This window comes from Phasianus colchicus, chromosome 10 (assembly GCF_987193195.1).
Source record: "Phasianus colchicus chromosome 10, bPhaCol1.hap1.1, whole genome shotgun sequence".
NCBI classification, from domain to species: Eukaryota; Metazoa; Chordata; class Aves; order Galliformes; family Phasianidae; genus Phasianus; species Phasianus colchicus.
The window spans coordinates 4,639,551-4,657,315 of NC_143445.1; the positions used below are offsets into that span (position 1 = coordinate 4,639,551).

At 45.8% G+C, this 17,765-nt stretch overlaps 1 long non-coding RNA gene across 2 annotated transcripts in view; it reads left to right on the top strand.

The window, feature by feature from the left end:
- Nucleotides 1-977: 977 nt before the first annotated feature.
- LOC149916564 (uncharacterized) overlaps nt 978-17,765 on the top strand; it is a 56,087-nt gene continuing 39,299 nt past the window's right edge. For both annotated transcript variants that reach the window (XR_016469415.1, XR_016469414.1), the window contains exons 1-4: nt 978-1,113; nt 2,044-2,104; nt 5,135-5,361; nt 6,365-6,475. This is a non-coding gene — a long non-coding RNA (uncharacterized LOC149916564). The remainder of the gene's footprint in view (nt 1,114-2,043; nt 2,105-5,134; nt 5,362-6,364; nt 6,476-17,765) is intronic.

Genomic DNA, 17,765 nt, shown 5'->3' on the forward strand with positions numbered 1-17,765 from the left:
AAAAGGGGTGTCTTCTGTTGCACGAATAAGCATTAGATGCACAAAAGTTGTTTATAAATCAGGTAACACAGGGTCGCAGCAGCCTGCAAAGCCTTTCAGTGACCTGAGGGATGATGTGTCAGTCGTTGGGCCTATGGGAAATGTCAGTGGTTGAATGCTGCAAAAGCCAGCTGAGAAGCAGTGAAACACTGCAGAGCTCCATCAGGTAAACCATGCCTATCCCAGACAGCCTCTTACGGGAAGGAAAAAGGATGCAGCAGGGTCTGCACTCTTGCAAAATGGAGGAGGCATGGTGGCTTCAAACTCTCCTACAGCCACAACTTAGCACGTTTTTTCCTTAAATCTTGAGCAAAAAAACCCAAAGAAAGTGATCCAAAACAATTTTCACAAATCCCAACTTCAGGCACGTGTATATACAGTGAAGTAAAAAATTGCTGTGGTTTAGATAAGAACTTGCTCTATCTAATCCAATTTACTTGGTTCCTATACCATGTACAGACACGACAAAATGCAAATCGTGCAGATTAGGTAAGGTGTATTTAAAAGGAGGAAAAAAAAAAAAGAAAAAGTCCAGCTATTGAAATAAGATGTGATCTGATTAGCAGAACCAAGGCTGAAAGCGGAGATCGAATGGGCCATAAACATTTTAAGGCTTGGGAGGAAGCCAGTACTGGCTGGGTATTCATTTATGGTCCAACGTGCTTGCTCTGTAATCCACTAGCAAAAAGCAAGCAAGAACGAGAAAATTGCTGGGTAGAGTAATCTTTCACACTGAGAGATCATCATGTCATCTCCAAAGCTTTCTGAGCATCTCTATGTCCATCTAACATTGAGTATGTACTTAAAATACTGAAATACTGGAGCTGTATATTTCTTCAGCCATCCTACTCGTATTGGCCACACGTGTGTATTTTATTCATCTCACTTAAATCCTGTTCTTTTTATTGCATCCGCATCCAGGTGAATCGTAGGAGATACAACTGTGAGTGAACTATCAGCGCACTTCATGATGCTGTGGTTTAAGTACGACTTTAAAGCAATGCTTCCAATCGTCTGGATCATCCAGTCACTGAATGGGGTCCTGGGCAACCTGGTCTAGTGCCAGATCTGGAGGTTGGTGGCCTTCTTATGGCAGGTGGGTTGGAACTTGGTGATCCTTGGGGTCCCATCCAACCCAAGCCATTCTATGATCTGTTTGCTTCCTTCATTGACCTTTTCCTGCGATGTTGTTTTTCATGCTATTACAGAGTTTACTTAAAAATTTTTTTGGGGAAGGCTTTGCTGGAGAATTTTTCTGGGTGCATGAGCATACTGCAGTGCTCTTTTGAGGTTTCCTGTGCTGCTGACTGGACAGGCATGCTAGGGGCTCTTACGAGAATCAGTATTTTCTTACAGCGCTGTTTCTGGGAATTGACTGTTTATATAGCTTGCATTAAAGGAAAAAAAGAGCTTCTGAGAAAAAAGGCTGGGAGGTGAAAGTTGGATGTACTCTGAGGCTGGGAAATCAAGCCAGCACTCCCTCCCCAGGCTTTTTGGATGCTGAGTAGTGGGACTTCGTTCCCCTGAGTGACTCACCTAGGGGTAAATTAGGTGGGGTAAATACTGAAGCTGTCTGCAGGACCTTCCTGTTGAGTATTACTCATGTTTTTCCTCTTTTCCTTCGTTTTCTGGCAATATTGGAGTGGAAGAGGTTACATTTATCTTTTTAGAGTGACTGCTTTTAAGAATATTTTGATTATCAAAGGGAATGTTGTTTCCCAAGCACTTTTTTTTTCCTGGAGATGGTTTTGCTTAGCAGCACCTCCAGATTTGAAATACCAAAATCCTTTGCAGATCAGAATTCCTGTTTGCTTGAATGCTTTTGATCCCCTTTGTAAATCTGTCTGGACAGTCACTTTTCTCCCCTGTTCTTTATTTTCCACCCTGATTTCTAACCTGTCTTCTAATTTGTTTTATGTTCCTGTCCTTCCCTGGTGATGGCAACACCTCCTAATATAGCTTGGTCTGCCAATTCTATTATTTGCTCTTTACTTTTTTTTCCAGCTCGTTAATGTAGAGGTGACAAAAGATGGGTCTACCAGTGATCTCTGCCGAACCCCACCAGGTACATCTCCCCGAGCTGACAAGCTGCTGTTTATCATTTTGCTTGGTTTATGGTTCCTTACCCACTTTCTGAAGCACACAGCATCTCTCACGTCTAAGCAGATTTGAATGGGTGCCTCAGAGTGATTTTTCATGGGTTGCTGCATCAAATGTCTTTCTAAACTTGAAATACAGTTTTTCTACTCAGTTTGGCTCCGAGACGGGGTAAGCATGGAGGGGTTGGTGGGGACAAGCAGCATTTCTCTGCTATACCCCAATCACAGAGAACAGGCTGTGCAGTTAGGTGATAGCTGGTGACATAGACAGGAGATGCAGCGTGGAGGAACTGAAGGCTATTGAGCGAGCAAAGCAAGGAGCAGAGGTTACAATGCAGTGCTATTCACCCATCTCATCCCACAGGAGAGCTTCCTTTCGTGAGGGATCTGCTCTCTGACCACCTCGTGTCTTGCTGGGCCCTCACAGGGTGTGATGAGGTGAGAGAAAGGCTGTATTTCCTACAACCAGCCTCAGAAAGAAGCGTGCCCTGACTTTCCTGCTCTCCCTTGGCTGGGATGAGGCTTGGGCACCACAATTGCTCAGCCTGGCCCTCCTCAGACCCATCAGGATATCCCAACGTGACCGAGCTCCCTTTGCTCATAGGCTGGCACAGGCAGGATTTACCTTCTGGCATCTGATTCTTTCTCCCCCCTCCCTAATTGGTTCCATTAATTTATTGCAGACAGGAGCTTGTTCTGCCAAGTACTAATTGCAAAGGTTATTGTTTCTGCCCTTTTTAAAGTGTGGCAGGAAAATCTGCAATTCCATCCCATGAAAAACAACAACAACAAAAAAAAGCCAAAAAGTTTTTGGACTGGATGTAAGACCCCTCCCATGCACTGTTTGCATTGCAGAGCATGTGCTGCTCTGCCACTGCCTTCCTGTTACAGGAGGATGATCAGAGGGCTGGAGCACCTCTCCTATGAAGATAGACTGAGGGAACTGGGCCTGTTCAGCTTATGGAAGAGAAGGCTTTGGGAAGACCTTACTGTGGCCTTCGAGTATTGAAGAGGGCTTAGGATCAGGAGGACTGACTTTTTACGTGATCTGGTAGTGACAGGACAAGAGTGGAAGACTTTAAATTAAAAGAGAGGAGATTTAGGTTAGATGTTAGGAAGAGTTATTTTACTCAGAGGGTGGTGATGCTGTGGATGCCCCATGTCTGGAGTCATTCAGGGCCAGGATGGATGGGATCCTGGGCAGCCTGATCTAGTGGGTGGCAACCCAGCAAGTGGATTGGAATTAGATGATCTTTAAGATCCCCTCCAACCTTATCCATTCAGTGATCATTCCCTGGATGCTGGTGTTGTTTGAGTTGTTCTTGGATTCGCTGGGTTGGCCACAGTCTTTTCGTGGTGGAGAGAAGCGGACACACTTTACCCTTTGGAACCACTCTGGAAGTGTTTTCCTCTTTTTCCTGGCTGGATAACCTGGGTTCCTTGTGTGAAGTGGGCTTTCTCCAAAGCCAGGCATTTGCCTAACATGTGAGAAGGGGAACAGTTTCTTCTTGTCTGACTCTTCTCCAGAGCTGCTATTTGCTGCCAGAGCTTCAGCATCTGTCTGGATTTTAGGATGGGCAGAAGCCATCTAGCCCAAGCGCCTGGCATTGCAGTTCTGCTGCTGAAGGTGACAACCCCCTCTGGCAAAGCCCGGAGCCTTTCCAGTGGATTTCTATATTGCTGTAAAACTTGGCTTGGAAAACTTGGCTCTCCATGCTGGAAAACCAAATGTTGAAGCCCTTGAGGCTACAGCTGAGGAGTTCTTCCTCCTTTGCTTGACTCTAGGTATTCAGAGCATGCACGAGGCTGTGCTTCCCTCGTGTTTTGTGTGGTGTCTATCCCTTGTGGTTCTGTATTTGCTAGCCCAGGCTTTGTTCCCACTGCAATATTTACTCTGGCTTGTTTCCTGTTTATCACATATCATGGCTGGAGTTTGTTTTTGTTCAGCAGCTCAGAAGCCTTTGGAAATTAGTGTTTATAAACAGAGGGATGTTTGGGGCCGCATTTGGATCCACAGTAAATCAGCAAACGGCAGTGTTGTTTTATACAGATTACAGATATGACTTTGTACTGTTTCTTTTCTACTTTGCCCTCTGTCCTGATATCCTTCTCATTTGTTCTGTTCTCCTGTATAAAGCTCGGACTTTCCCTTTAGTGCTGTCTTGCTGCTGGCACTCCCCAGCCCTCACTGGGCAGATGGTAGCAGGTTAATGAAATATTTGGGCAGCACTTAGTTTCCTCTGTACATCAAGTCTGGATGGCATCTGTGGACAACGCTTTTGTGTGAAGGAAGCACAGTTAAAATCTAGACTCTAAGGAAAGAAGAGTATATATCATATTTAAAGGAGATTTTGAGCTCACGGTATGAAGGAGAATTATATTTTACGTCGTAACTTTAATAGTTGAGGAGCTGTATCTCAAAGTGCTTTACGAAGGGATGAGGCAGATAGTGATAGTTCAAGCAGTGTGTAGGAAAACGTGCCAGCCATATGCATAGCTGTATCTCACATGCAGTCTTGGGAAATAATTTATTTTTATTGAAGGGATGAATTTGCCAAAACGTCAAGGTTGTCTTCTGCACTTTTGAAGAAGTGCCACGTTGTCTTTAATCTGCAAAGGCTGGTGACAGGAGGGCCTGCCTCACCAGCTATCTCCTTCTCTTTCCAAACTGTTCCTGCATGTTGGTGAACGGAGGCCAGGCTCAGCATCAGCACGTGCACGTGAATGAAGATTCACTTTTTCCAGTCAGGCTTCTTTCCTTCTGTCCATCCTTCCTTCTGCCGAGCCTCACAAACTTCAAGGCCAGGCTGGATGGGGCTGTAAGCAACCTGGGCTAGAGGGAGGTATCCCTGCCTATAGCAGGGCGTTGGAACCAGGTGATCTTAAAGGTCCCTTCCAACCCAAACCATTCTATGATTTTATGAAACTCACATATCTGTTTTCTTCCTCATTCTTGGCTGGGTTTCTCTGTCCCTTGCGATGTGTTCTTTCCTTAGGCTTAATGCAAACACCTGGCCAGGACGAAAGTTTGATCCTCCAAAAGCCAAGCAATGCAGCAGCTCCATCTCATTGGCTGGAAGATAAGCACTGCACGTGCAGATCTCCCAGATGACTTGTTCCAGGACTCTTCATACACCCTCCGAAAGCCAAATGTAAGGGAAAGGCTGCTCCGTGTGGTGCATCGAGCACGTTTCATTTTGTGGGCCTCAAATTGAGCAAAAAGGTTTGTAGTCCAAAAATTATATTGCAAATAAATCTTTCTTACTTATCCAATTTGTGCAATATCCTATTATAGGGAAAAACAACTGTTATCTGCCTCGTAAAGGTTAATGTAATAATAAGCAGATACTGACTTCTATTGAGACTAACACGATGATTTATTGACCCAAAAGGTAAATATGCAGTGAAGCAAGTCAGGGTCAATACTTATCATGAGGAGAATAAATTCTTATGTTTTTTTTTATGATATGGAAACCATACAAAATGGTCACGACCAAAATGTCATCTGCTTTTGTGGTTACCATTTGCAAGAAGACAGCTCGGTGTGGTAGATGACTGCCAGGTGCTTCACTTTGTACTTTCAGATGAACAAGTCCATTTAAAACATTTCTTTTTGATACTTTTAAATACCTAAGAGAGTGCTATTAAGAGCAAAAATACCTTCCTGAAGGTATACAGACAAAAAAAAACCAAAAAAACAACCAACAATAACAACGAGTCTCAAGAGTTATAGTGGTTTTCAGTGGCTGGGTATATTTCTTGGGTAACTGTTGTAATTTTATTGTGTTTTATTTTATTAGAGAAACATTCAGCTTCCAATTTATAAGCCTGGCAACTTTCAACCAAATTGGAGATTTTCTGTACACGTATTCATTTTGATTGCAAAGCCATTTTTCATTTAAGAAATGCTTCAACATAGAAATGTCAAGCATCTCTTGTAGTTACCATGGATAAAGACAGGCTCTGAATGTTGGCACCTGCTTCAGTGCTCTGTTCCTGAGCAGGATTATCTTTTTCAGACATCAAAATCAAGGGGAAAGGGTATAGCACTGTTGTCATCACCACATCAAGGCCCCTAAATCATCCCATGGGGAGATAGTGGGAGAGTTCGTGCTGTTGAGAAATGTTGGACAGATTGAGTAGCATGAGGAACCTCCTGGCAAGAGAGCTTTGATGTGTCCTGAAAGAGCAATATATTCACGTAGGTTTTATCTCTTTTTCCCCAGGGCTGTCAGAACAAGGCTGCAGGATGCAGGCTCTGACCTTCACCCCCTGCTCTCTCCTGTTCTCATTGGTGCTGTGTGGTGAGGGGAGGCTCCTGCAGCACCTGCCCTGGGGTAAGGCGTCACAGTTTGTTCCTATCCCTGCTTTCAAGGTCTGTACCATTCCACATGGCTGTTTCTCTAGGAGAAAGCATGTGTTCAACCGTGTGAACTGTCTCCACCGAGCTGCAGCCTGGCTGAGTAATGCAATCCTTCACCTCTCTTCTCAGAGTACAGAAAGGACAGAAGTGCATTGACTACAACTAGAGCATCCCATCCTGGTTTTGCTGCTGTAACAAGCCCCTCTGGTTCTGTCGGAAGGATTTTGTGTGCAGAGAGACGTAGCAGATAGGCTGCGTTTGCCTGAGCCATGAGGAGTAGCATCCCTTTACAAGCAAAGATGTGCTCTTTAGCCTGCCAGGCAGTGTGCTTGGGAGCTCCACTGCTTCCTTGGGATGTCCACAAAACATCATCCTATAAGGTGGCACCTCCCAGCTGCTCTCACCTGGGTGGGAGATGTGAGCCACTGTGTGCTCTGCTGGCCCTGTGCACAGCGAGGGGCACTGGTGGTGTGCATGGGAGAAACCATAAATGCAGTTAGAGCGGGGAGGGAGAGGAATTGCACCATCCGTTATCCAACTTGAGCAAAGTGACATGAACAAGGATATTATTTTAGAAAGTTTATCTCTTTAGTATCTATGGTGACAAGATGCTTATCGGAGTAAGACAGACTCACAGGCTGTCTGCTCCTTGTTATCTCAGTGTAGGATGACAGTATAAGTATCACGTCTAGAAATGTTATCTATCCTTTATTATTTCACTTGTGAGGGGCTAACAGGAGTGTTATCAGGGTGTTTACAATCAAAACACGTGCGGCTCAAGTGATAAAAAGGAGAACAGACATCTGATCTCCAAGGATATGAAGACAATACAGCCTTGAGCAGGAGGAGATGGATCTTATTGGAAATGGTTTGTCGGGCTGGGAATGGACAAGCAAGCCTGCGTGATTGCTCACATCATAAGCTTGAGAGATGGGATGGGGGAAATGCATGCATACGAGTGCACATACTCTCACAGAAAATGAAAAGGCGATGGTATCAACAGCACTCTCAGCTGAAAGAGAAATATTTTCCAATAATTTTGTTATGCTTTTTTCTTTTCCTGTATTCTCTTCTCACTTGGAGCGGTAATGTGGCAAGCTGGCAGGACCAGCAAGTGCCATAGAGTTGCTTGGAGTGAGTCAGAAGCTGAGAAAGCTTACCCAGGCCTGGAAAGTGGAGAACAGACAGCTGGTAAGATTGCTTATCAGGGGTCTCCTTTAGATTAGCACAATGCTGGCCCAAACTTCTGCAAGGTAAGGAATCAATTTTGGGGTTAGTGCTGACTATAAACCTTATCCTAGATCTCTTTAGGGTCAGGGAGGCTAAGTCCCTTGTGGACGGAGGTGTGCAAAGATCTCCCAGACATCAGATTCTCATTAGTCTATAGTGTGAGCAAACCAGGTGCTCAGTGGTATCAAATTCTGATTTTCTTACTTGGCATGAATGATCCTCAGTTTTTAAAGAAAGGGCTGGATTGTGCAACACTGTCCAAACCCAGGTCTCACTCCTGGAGGTGGCTGTGGATTCTTGGATAGATAGACTTCACTGGATGTTTTCTTCTTCTGTTGCAATTAAAGACTCCATTCTCCTAAGATAGAACAGTTCTCTTAAGCCAAGCAGAGGGCTTTTATCCCACAAGATAACATGGAGCAAGGAGTATGTCTTTTGGGGGACATAGATGGAGGCAGTGGGTGGGCATATTGTGGCCTGCTGGTGACAAACCCACCTCTGAACATCTCTTCCTAACTGTATAACTGGTTTCCAACAAGAAGTAGGCAGCTTCTTGTTTTCCTTCCTTTCACAGCAATTTCAGGGCTTTTTATGTTTGTATTATGGGATAGAAGTGCAGCACGTTCACACAGAGGTTGGTAGAACAGGTTGCCCAAGGAGGCTGTGGATGCCCCATCCCTGCAGGCATTCAGGGCCAGGCTGGATGTGGCTCTGGGCAGCCTGGGCTGCTGGTTGGTGACCCTGCACATAGCAGGGGGTTGGAACTGGATGAGCATTGTGCTCTTTTTCAACCCAGGCCATTCTACGATTCTTTGGGTAGGGGGTAGGGAAAGAACACAAACACCTCACTCTCAGCATAGTTCTGCATTAACCTGACTCTTAGCTCCATATTCATCTTGAGCTGGGTATCACATAAAGAGAACTGCTTTCAACCTGTCTAAATGACTCTCCCATCACTCTCTAATGGCTGTCAACTGCAGATAACCCTTCTTCACCTGTGGAAACTGGCAGCAGCACCTCAGGCTCATTTATGAGAAATTATCTCTGGTTGTGATACATGGTGCATTTTTTTTTCATTTGAACCCCTAGCTTAGCAGGGCCAGTGGGGCTGTTTTGTATGGTAATATATGACCCATCACTCCTCTCCTGCCCTTCGTCTCTCACACCTTTAATTGCACTTGTGTTTCTGAAGCATATGGAATTCATTATTCAGCAAGCAAGGTCCTTTGCAATATCAGCCTTAATTAACTGTTCCCCTCTGCATTTTCTTGCTCTTATCCTCTCCAAATCTACACACCAAGACAGGCTGATGGCCCCCCACATGCATCAGTGCCAGCCAGTGAGCCATGACCAGATAAGAAGAAATGGAATTCCTTATCTCTTTTTTTTCTCTTCTTCTTTCTTAAAATACATGCACACACACCCTGGAAAAGGTCAAGGTTACTGGGATGGGAGAAGGCACTTCAAGACAACAAAACCCCCTTCTCTTTCAAGTCTCCATAGCAACTTGAAGGAGCATCATGGGATGTCAGGATGAGAGAGGCCTATTCTTTTCGTGCAACACTCTTTCCACTTCATTAGACTCTTTATCAAGTATCTCTGCTCTGGGCTGAGTATATTTTTTTGTGTCAGGGAGCAGTGCAGATGACTCAAAAGCACGCTGACCTTTTCAGTGGGACCCGGGAGTTCCTTGTGGGAGCTGCATCCTCTTCCCTTGCCTTCCTCCCCCACAGCCCCTCGCCTCCAGTTCGCATGACCTCGGTCTGCCTGGCCTTCTCATCAAAACCCCGTGGCTGGGGAGGGATGAAGGGCTTCTTTAAAAGGAGAAAGGGAGAAAAAAGAAAAAAAAAATTAAAGAGAGCGGAGTATGAGAATGTCCTTCGCTGGCACTGGAGGTGTCAAGACCCTAGCTGTCAGAGCTGTGCATCTGTGGGGAAGATTAATGACTCAGCTCAGAGAAAATCCAAATAAAATAGGAGAGAATAAATGCCGAGTGACTGCGCGGAGGATGAGGGGAAGAGTGAGGAAGGAGCGAGGGAGTGTGACGGGGCAGAGGTATTCCTCAGCCTCGGAAGTGCTTTAATTCCCCATGGAAGAACAAGTTAGCATAGGAACGCTCTTTAGATTTCGCCCCGTGGTCTTGAAGGGCCGTGTCTGTCTGTGTGCATCGGGGTGTGAGCAGGCTTATAAAGCTCTGGTTGTACCGAGGCACCAACGCTGTATGTTTTTATCTTTACTTCCTTGGAAAAATACCCACCGTAGAGAAGCCTTTTGTTTTAAGCTTCTCACCACGTTAGCCCGTTTCATCCTCTAGATATCTTGAATTGCTTTGCAAATCAATGCGCCGCTTGTTCTTGGGAAACTTCAATGCCTGTTTTATGCCGGGCAGTAGCACACAGCACAGCTTGGAGGGAATAAAGGGGCTGCAACTGTGCTGCGGTTATGGGATTGCACTTGAGCAGCAGACCTTCTTGAGATACCAAGGCGCTGTAACTGCCTTTAGTTTTTAAGATGATCCTTCGGATTTTTACTTCTTCCACGGAGCTGTTCTGTGACAGTTTGCGGTTTAATTTGAACAGACTTCACGCTCTGAGAGCCCAGCTGAGCTTCTCACCATCACAGCACACGGTGTGAAACTCCGTATGTTGGAAGCCGCGTGCATCATCGGACGAGGAGAGGGACTTGTTAGCGTGGATGACTGACAAGGCCAAAGTCATTTAACCAAGTGTTTGTAAAGAGCCTTGAACCTGGACATGCTTAGGCTGTGTGCTCCGAGCTGGATGATTTACATGGGTGATTTTAGGAGGAAAAACTGTAGAAGAAAAAGCTTTGCACGTACAGTAGGAATCAGGGTTATGAATATCCCAGTCCAACTGCTTCGATCCTCAGAGGAGTAATTCTGAAGTGGGAAATCCCATTAACTCATAATAGGGCTCTTAAGTAGTTCCCTATGATGAATTTGTGGCACTCTGCAAGTCTCATAATTCCCAATATACAGATGAGGAAACTGAGGTTAAGTGACTTACCCAAGGTCACGTAGGAAATCAATAACCACTCCAGCCCTCGTCGGCAGCACCTCTCACTGACTGTGAGCGACTCTGAATCAGGGAATGATCTGTGTTGAAAGGGGCCTCAAAGATCACCCAGTTCCAGCCCCTGCCATGGGTTGGTGGCCACCCACGACATCAGGCTGCCCAGGGTTGCATCCAAGCTGGCCTCGGGCACCTCTAGGCATGGGGCACTCACACTTCTTTGGGCAAACTGAATGGCGATAATCCTCCCCACTGCTGGCAGAGGAAACTTGTGTCTGAGCCCTGTCCCATGTCACAGCCCTAAAGAATGCCCCAGGGTCTCAGGTGAGGCTTGGCCATGCAGAGCTGGGTGGCTGGGACTCTCCCACCAGAGAGCAACACTGCTTTGCCGTTCCTGGCAGATGGGTATCCTCTTGTTCTCAGGATCCTCAAATATGGATGCTCTGTGGTCTCCTGCTGTCCCAGTTTATCCCAGTGCCCTCTGCCATCTGTCACAGCACTGTTGCTTTTCCCGTGGCACGGCAGGCAGCAGCCCGAATCCCACACACTCCATCTGTGTCAGGTGCTCTGGCTGTGCTCAGCAGTGTATTTCTTGTGAACTGAAGCTTATGTCTGAAAAAGCAGGCAGAGTGTGTCTGTGCTAGGTGTGCAGTATTGGGATGGGATCCTCTCTTTTATGATGGCAGGAAATTGCTTCATGCGGGACCTCTCTGCTATGGTGAGTGTGAGAGCCTCTGCCAGCACCTGTGCTGTCAGCCCGTGCTCCCTCATTCCTCCTGCTGATTGAGCTCACTGCTCATGTTCCAGCTCCTCTGCTCGTTGCTTTCATTTTGGGTTTGCAGGGGAATACGCTGCTGACAAAGGGGTGTTCCAGCACTGGGGATTGTTCTGTTCGATGCAAGCTTATTTATCACGTGTGGTGGATCCTGCAGGAAGGGGGCTGTGCTTCAGGGTCCAACCTAGGACTCCTCACAGTAACACTGACCATCACCTACATGCTCTCCCTATCACTTGTTGCTCTTTCTTGAGCTAGTTGCTGGTGTGATCCAGCAATGAGAGATGCAAGACTGGCTGCAGACACCCAGCATCACTCAGGTCTTCTGGAGGAGCTTTTCTCTGTCCAGCTTCCCAGCTTTTTTTCTATAGTTTTCCTTCAGCTAATTCATAGCTACTTGAACTGCTGATTTTGCTCTTACTATTACCGTGGTCCAGTGCTAATGATCTGTCTCTATTTCCTTCCCAGGTAGTAAAGCACAGCAATACTCTGGAGCCTGCTGTCTGAACGAGCGTGTGCTGGGATTAACCTGCTGCCCAACAGCTTGCTGTATTTTCATAGTGCTTCCTGCAGCTGCCAATCTGACGGGCCTCTGAAAGCTGAGGGAAGTGGTTCTCAATGCCCACTACACTTCAAGGCCTTGCAAGGACAGCATGCATTTCTTGTATGTCTCTGTTTTCTGATCAGCATCTGTACACGTATTTGTTGCTTGCCAGACCCTCAGTCCTCTTTGACTTAACCTGCTGAGGAGGGAGGATGCTCAGGAGCATGCAGGTGGAGCAGCAAGCTCAGGGCTATCTGCCATAACCTAACCCAGAGACCACTCTGCTCCACAGCGGGTGCTCCAGCCACCTGCATTGCCAGCACTGAGCTCCAGCTCCATAACCCAGTAGCTGTGAGCAGTTTTCTGAGCTTGTACAGGGCAAAGATCTCAGCGCTCCATGCTTATGTGGGGTGAATGCTGTGGAGGAGGTGTGGCCGTGTAGACATCTCCTGTTTTGCAACACGTGGCAGAGCACTGGTGTTTCAGGGACAGTTGTAGCACAGGGGATATTTTGTACTGCAAACTGCAGCTTTAAAAAAGCACTCAGTGTTGGTTCAAGGTTTCCTTCCTGAACCCTTACGGACTGAATATATTCACTGTGTCCTTCTTTATTTGTAGGTTTAAGGCAAGACAGACTTGTTCCTCTGATTATTCTGACTGCAGATATTAGCTGTTCCTTTGAATGAGGAATGACTTAGGCCCCCACTCTCTGCTGCTGCACGGTTTGATTTCACCTTCATTCGTATTATGGCAGTTCTGAGAGAGCTTCTTGTTTTATAGAACAGCTGTGTTGTCTTAATGCAGCTGTAATGTGTGTTTGTCCAGGCATTGCCTTTAGGGGACAGCAGGACTAGGAAGATGTTTTATTAGATCGTTCACAAGTCCTAATAATCTCTGAGTCTCTGTAATATCTCTGGATGTCAGCTGTGCTGCTTTCTCAGTGTGGTATGGGGTTGTAACCTGAAGATGGGAAATTGCTTGTGTATGATCCCATATCAGTTTCGTCTCGGTTCTAGCTCTCCCCTCCTGGCTGTTTCGGCAGTCAAAGAGGAGTTAGACCTTGTATGGAAGATCTTAAACCACGTGTTGGGAGCAGCTCATGCATGGAGCAGAACAGCAGCATCAGAAGGGATCCGAATTGCTCAGAGCCCTGCTTGTGTGACTCACTGGTGGCACTGAAGACCTTCCTCTGCAGGCTGGATCCCGGACAGCGTTCCCATCCCTGCACCTCCAACCTCAGTGCCCAGATGGTGGTAAGGCTGCAGTTTCCCTGGCTCCACAATGTGTTTCGTGCATGACGTGCTGCCAGAGCTAGAGTTTGTTGAACCCTTTTCCATCCAAACATCCAAACAGGCAGTTGTGTTTGGATGAGAGCTCTCAGACCAGTGGTGGATTTGCTCTGTGGCATACAAATCTACTCCTTGCTAGGCTCCATAGTCTCACAGCTTACCCAGTGCAAGAGACTTTCCTAGACCAGAAATGTCTATTGTGCTCAGGATGGGTTTTTTTGTTCGTTAGTTTGTGTTGTTTTTTCTTTTTAATAGTAGCACATCCCCTCTCTATATTGCTGTTGTAATGTTCTGCTGTACTGCTCTTCTATCACCGAGTTCTGGTTGTAGCGTGTTTGAAAGCCAGCCTTCTCCAAATGCCACTGGATTGGCAATTCTCTCTTTGCTTCATGTTGCTTGTGCATCTGCTGTATGTTCATTTGCTGCAGCTTTTGCCTCACATCTCTGTGGATGAAGCAGTATTTTGGGCTCACGTAGTAGCATTTGCTCTGCTTATACCACTTAGTGGTTCAGAATCTGTAGTTTCCCTTGGCATTCAGCTTACTGTCTTCACGTTGTTGTCACTGGTAGAGTCATTTTAACTTGGATCTATTTCATTTCATCTTTGTCTCCTTCCTCACAGAGCACCGGGAAGATCACTGCTGTCCAGCACGGTCTCTGATGTTATTCTTCACCACCTCTTTGTCTACTTGTTTGTGAACTGCTGGTTTCATAGAGCTCAACCTGAAAATGGATGACTGCCATAGTCCTTGGCTGTTCCAGTCTGAGTTCACAGCATACATGTGCAGCGCTGCTTTGTCCAAGCAGCTCCTTGCCTTATGCTGTTTTTCTTAAAAACAGAAACAAAACCACAAACATTTGCCACGTTTGGTGTAACACACAGGGTCCTTTTGTTCCCCTTTTTCTCTCTCAAGGAATTTCCTACTGCTTGTTCACTGATCGTGTTTGTCTGTAGTTCCCAAGGGCCATCCAGACATTGGGCATTGAGGAGCTGTGAGCACCCTGGAGTAGGGAATGGATGGGGATTGCATAGATGTGTCCCTAAATGGGGAAAGCCCCATAACAGTTCTTATTCAGCCCTAGGGATGATAAAAGGCTCTGAGCAAGAGGATGGAGACCTATGGAGACACAGCTCAGACTGCAGCTGCTTCTGCACCTTGGTGGCATTTTTGGGGTCTTCACTTCAGAGGTTTTTGCCTCTTTTGTGCCTATTGTACACCAAACAGATCAATACCTCTTTTGAGGTTTTCTTCCTGTGGTGGGCTCTTAATGCTGTTTAGCAACAGAAAGGCAAATACCACATTCTGTCTACAAAGACTGTGATGACACCGTTTCAGGTTTCTCTATGGGTCAAAAATGGCTTTGTGGTGCCTACAGGATTTTACATCTTCCCCTTCCCCCCCCCCCAGCTTGCTGGTGACATAAACACAGGCTCTTTCAGCACAAAACAGCCTTTCCCCACTGCTGCTGCTTTTTCTCCTTTATCCAGCCCCTCTTGTAATTGCCTATTTTACGGTAGTGAGTTAAGAGTGCCCCGTGGCTGAACACAGCCCCTTTCAAAGCCACCTGCTTAGGAGTGGGGTTCAGGGCTACTGCCGTGATCGTGGTTTCCTCTCTTTGTTTGGGTTTTCTGCCTTGCCACATTCATCTTTCTGCTTTGGTGTACCTACAGGAGCCAGCTCGCTTCTGACTCCGAGTTCAGTCTCCAAAGATAAAAGAAGAGAAAGTCAGGACAGAAAGACATTCAGCCTTTCTTCCTTCCTCCACACCTGCTGTTCTCACTCGTCAAGCACTTCCTAAGGGTAGAGTTCTCCAAGTTCCTAGTCATTACCCTTTATGTAAGCATAATATAGTACTGTAACACTCCCTATGGGGAAGCTATCTATTGTAGCAATCTGTAAAACAAAAGCTGGATTGATCCTTCTCCCATTGCTCCCCCAAAAAAGCTGCACGCTGTTCCTCAAATGGAAAGCCTGAAAGCCTTCATCAGAGGGTAATTCATTTTTACACGACGTTTTTACACTCAAGCAAAACTGAAAGCAAGGCATAATTTGAAGCAGCTAAGCTAGCTGTTAGAGCAGAACCACACAAATAAAATGCCTAGGACGATGTAGTTGAATATATTGCAGTTAGAAAAATGACAGTGTACAAGGAACAAGAAAAACTAGGCAGATGAATGTGAGTTAGTGAGGAGCAGACTTCCAAAGCAGGAAAACCAAATTGAGAATGTAAGCTATTATATTCAGAGGACTCTGATAAGGAGCATGCAGCATTGTGCCTTAACACAGCGGGTTCTGCTGCCTGCAGAGGGGGACAGAGAGGCCTGGCTCCCACTTGTGTCCATCCTACAGCTATATGAGATGTGAAAAGTTGTTTTCAGTGACGTTACAGTTTTATAAACTATCTGTTCATGATAATACCCCAGAAAACTGAGGCTGGAGAAATACTCTTCCCATGCAGGAGCGCTTTGCAGTTGTGAGAAAACGTTGTGTGGTTTTAGATCTGCGTAGGAAAATCTGAGCTAGAGGAATCTGTGCATTTTTGAAGTCACACCCGTATTGTTCTTGGATGATGTGGCAGGTAACTCCTTAACTTGTAACTTAAGGTCGTGCTTCTTCAGATGATGACGAAATGCCCCAGATACACAGTATGATCATCTAGACAAAGCTGCCAAGGGAGAGATGCAGAACCTCTGATTGGTACAGACTGGAAGAGCCTTTGAAATGGGCAGCATTCAGGCAGAGCTTCCCTTCAGTTCTTCTGCTTTTCCACTCCTGTAAGAAAGGATTGATCCCAGTTGAGTCCTACCTAAGAATCAAACTCATGGTCACAGGTGATCCACCTGGTTCAAATCCTTTTGGGCTGATTTCCCCAGCCCTACATCTGAGGTTGAAATTTCATCAGTTCTGACAGAGGGAAAACCCTTACAGCAATTTTAGCCCAGATGTTTCAGCAGGAATGTTATAGACTATATATGGCTGGCTATATTACCTGAATTGTAAAGTTCTTCAGCAGTAGTTGAAATGCACAACCTCTTGATGGGAATATAAGCTAGCACATGCTTTGTAAAAGGTGTAATTGATTTGATAGCTCCTGTAAGAACAATATTATGATTCTGAGGTTGTTGGTATTAAATGCATTCTCTGTTATTCCAGGTTTGGACACAGACAAGAGCAACAACTGACCAGGGCATGGAAATCATGAGGCATGTCCTTTTCATCAACTTCTGTGCCATTTATTGTTGGGTGAGATTAAGCACACGTGGATGGTGGTGATATAGCTGGGTCATAGTAACTTGTTATCTTTGTGAACCATCCTCATCTTCTCCCCTTTATTCTCTACTAAGTACTCAGATTTTTCTCAAAGGCTTTTGAAGGCTTCACCATGCCCAAGGACTTTTGTTCCTACTTTATTGTCTCCTAGATTTAAAAGTGATTTTGCATCCAGCACAACTTGTTTGCTGTGAGATGTCACAGTGTCTGCTCTGTCTGTGGCTCTGTACAGCAGTTCTTCAGAAGAGCTGTGTTTTTTTTCCCCTTTTCTATCATTAACTTTAGTTTATCCATAACAAGTGCTCTGTCTGCTGTAAATGTTAGTTGAAGCCTTACCGAGTGGATAATGCTTTACAGTCATCTCTATCAGCAGTTTTTGGTCTCCAGTGATGCTTATAGATGCATTTCCTCTCGTCTCCTGGAGCAATATTTTACTCCTTGGCCGTTTGCTCTGTGACAGTTTCCTTCTGGTTTTTGGAAGTGATATTCAGTGAATTGACTTGGGAGTTAATACTGACCTGTTTCCTCAGCTTCAACAGCTGCTTGTACCCTGGCTCATCCTGATTTGGAAACCAACCCTGTAATGACTTTTCTGTCAACCTTTTGCAGACAATATTCTTGGCCATACGTCATTCTTTCCTGGAATAAGCTGCCACGTGATGTTCTGCAAGCAAGCTGAAAAGTGCATCCAGCCCAGTGGTTGGTTTGGGTCCTAATGGGAGGTTCTTGTGATCCAGCCATAGAGACAAGATGTGTGGCACAGCTCTGCCTTTCTCCCAGCAGCGGACAGGCATGGAGAAGGCCTCATCCCACAGGGCCTGCTGGAACAGCTCTAGCTATGAACCCACGTCCTCTTAACTTCAGAGCATTCCTAGGGGACCACTTCACCTTTTGCAGAATGATTTAGTAGGATGTGCGGGGTACAGAACACGATTCCTGTGTGTTATTTATTACTTCTGCAGTATCTTCCATGCTGCTTTCCTCGGTGTCATGTTGATTCTCTGGGGACAAAGGAAACAAAAGGAGAGAAAGCGCTCGCAGGAGCGATAAAACAGGAGTATGACTAATATCTCCTCTCTCTCCGCAGAGTTTTTTCACAGATCAAAAATCAATTAAAGGTGA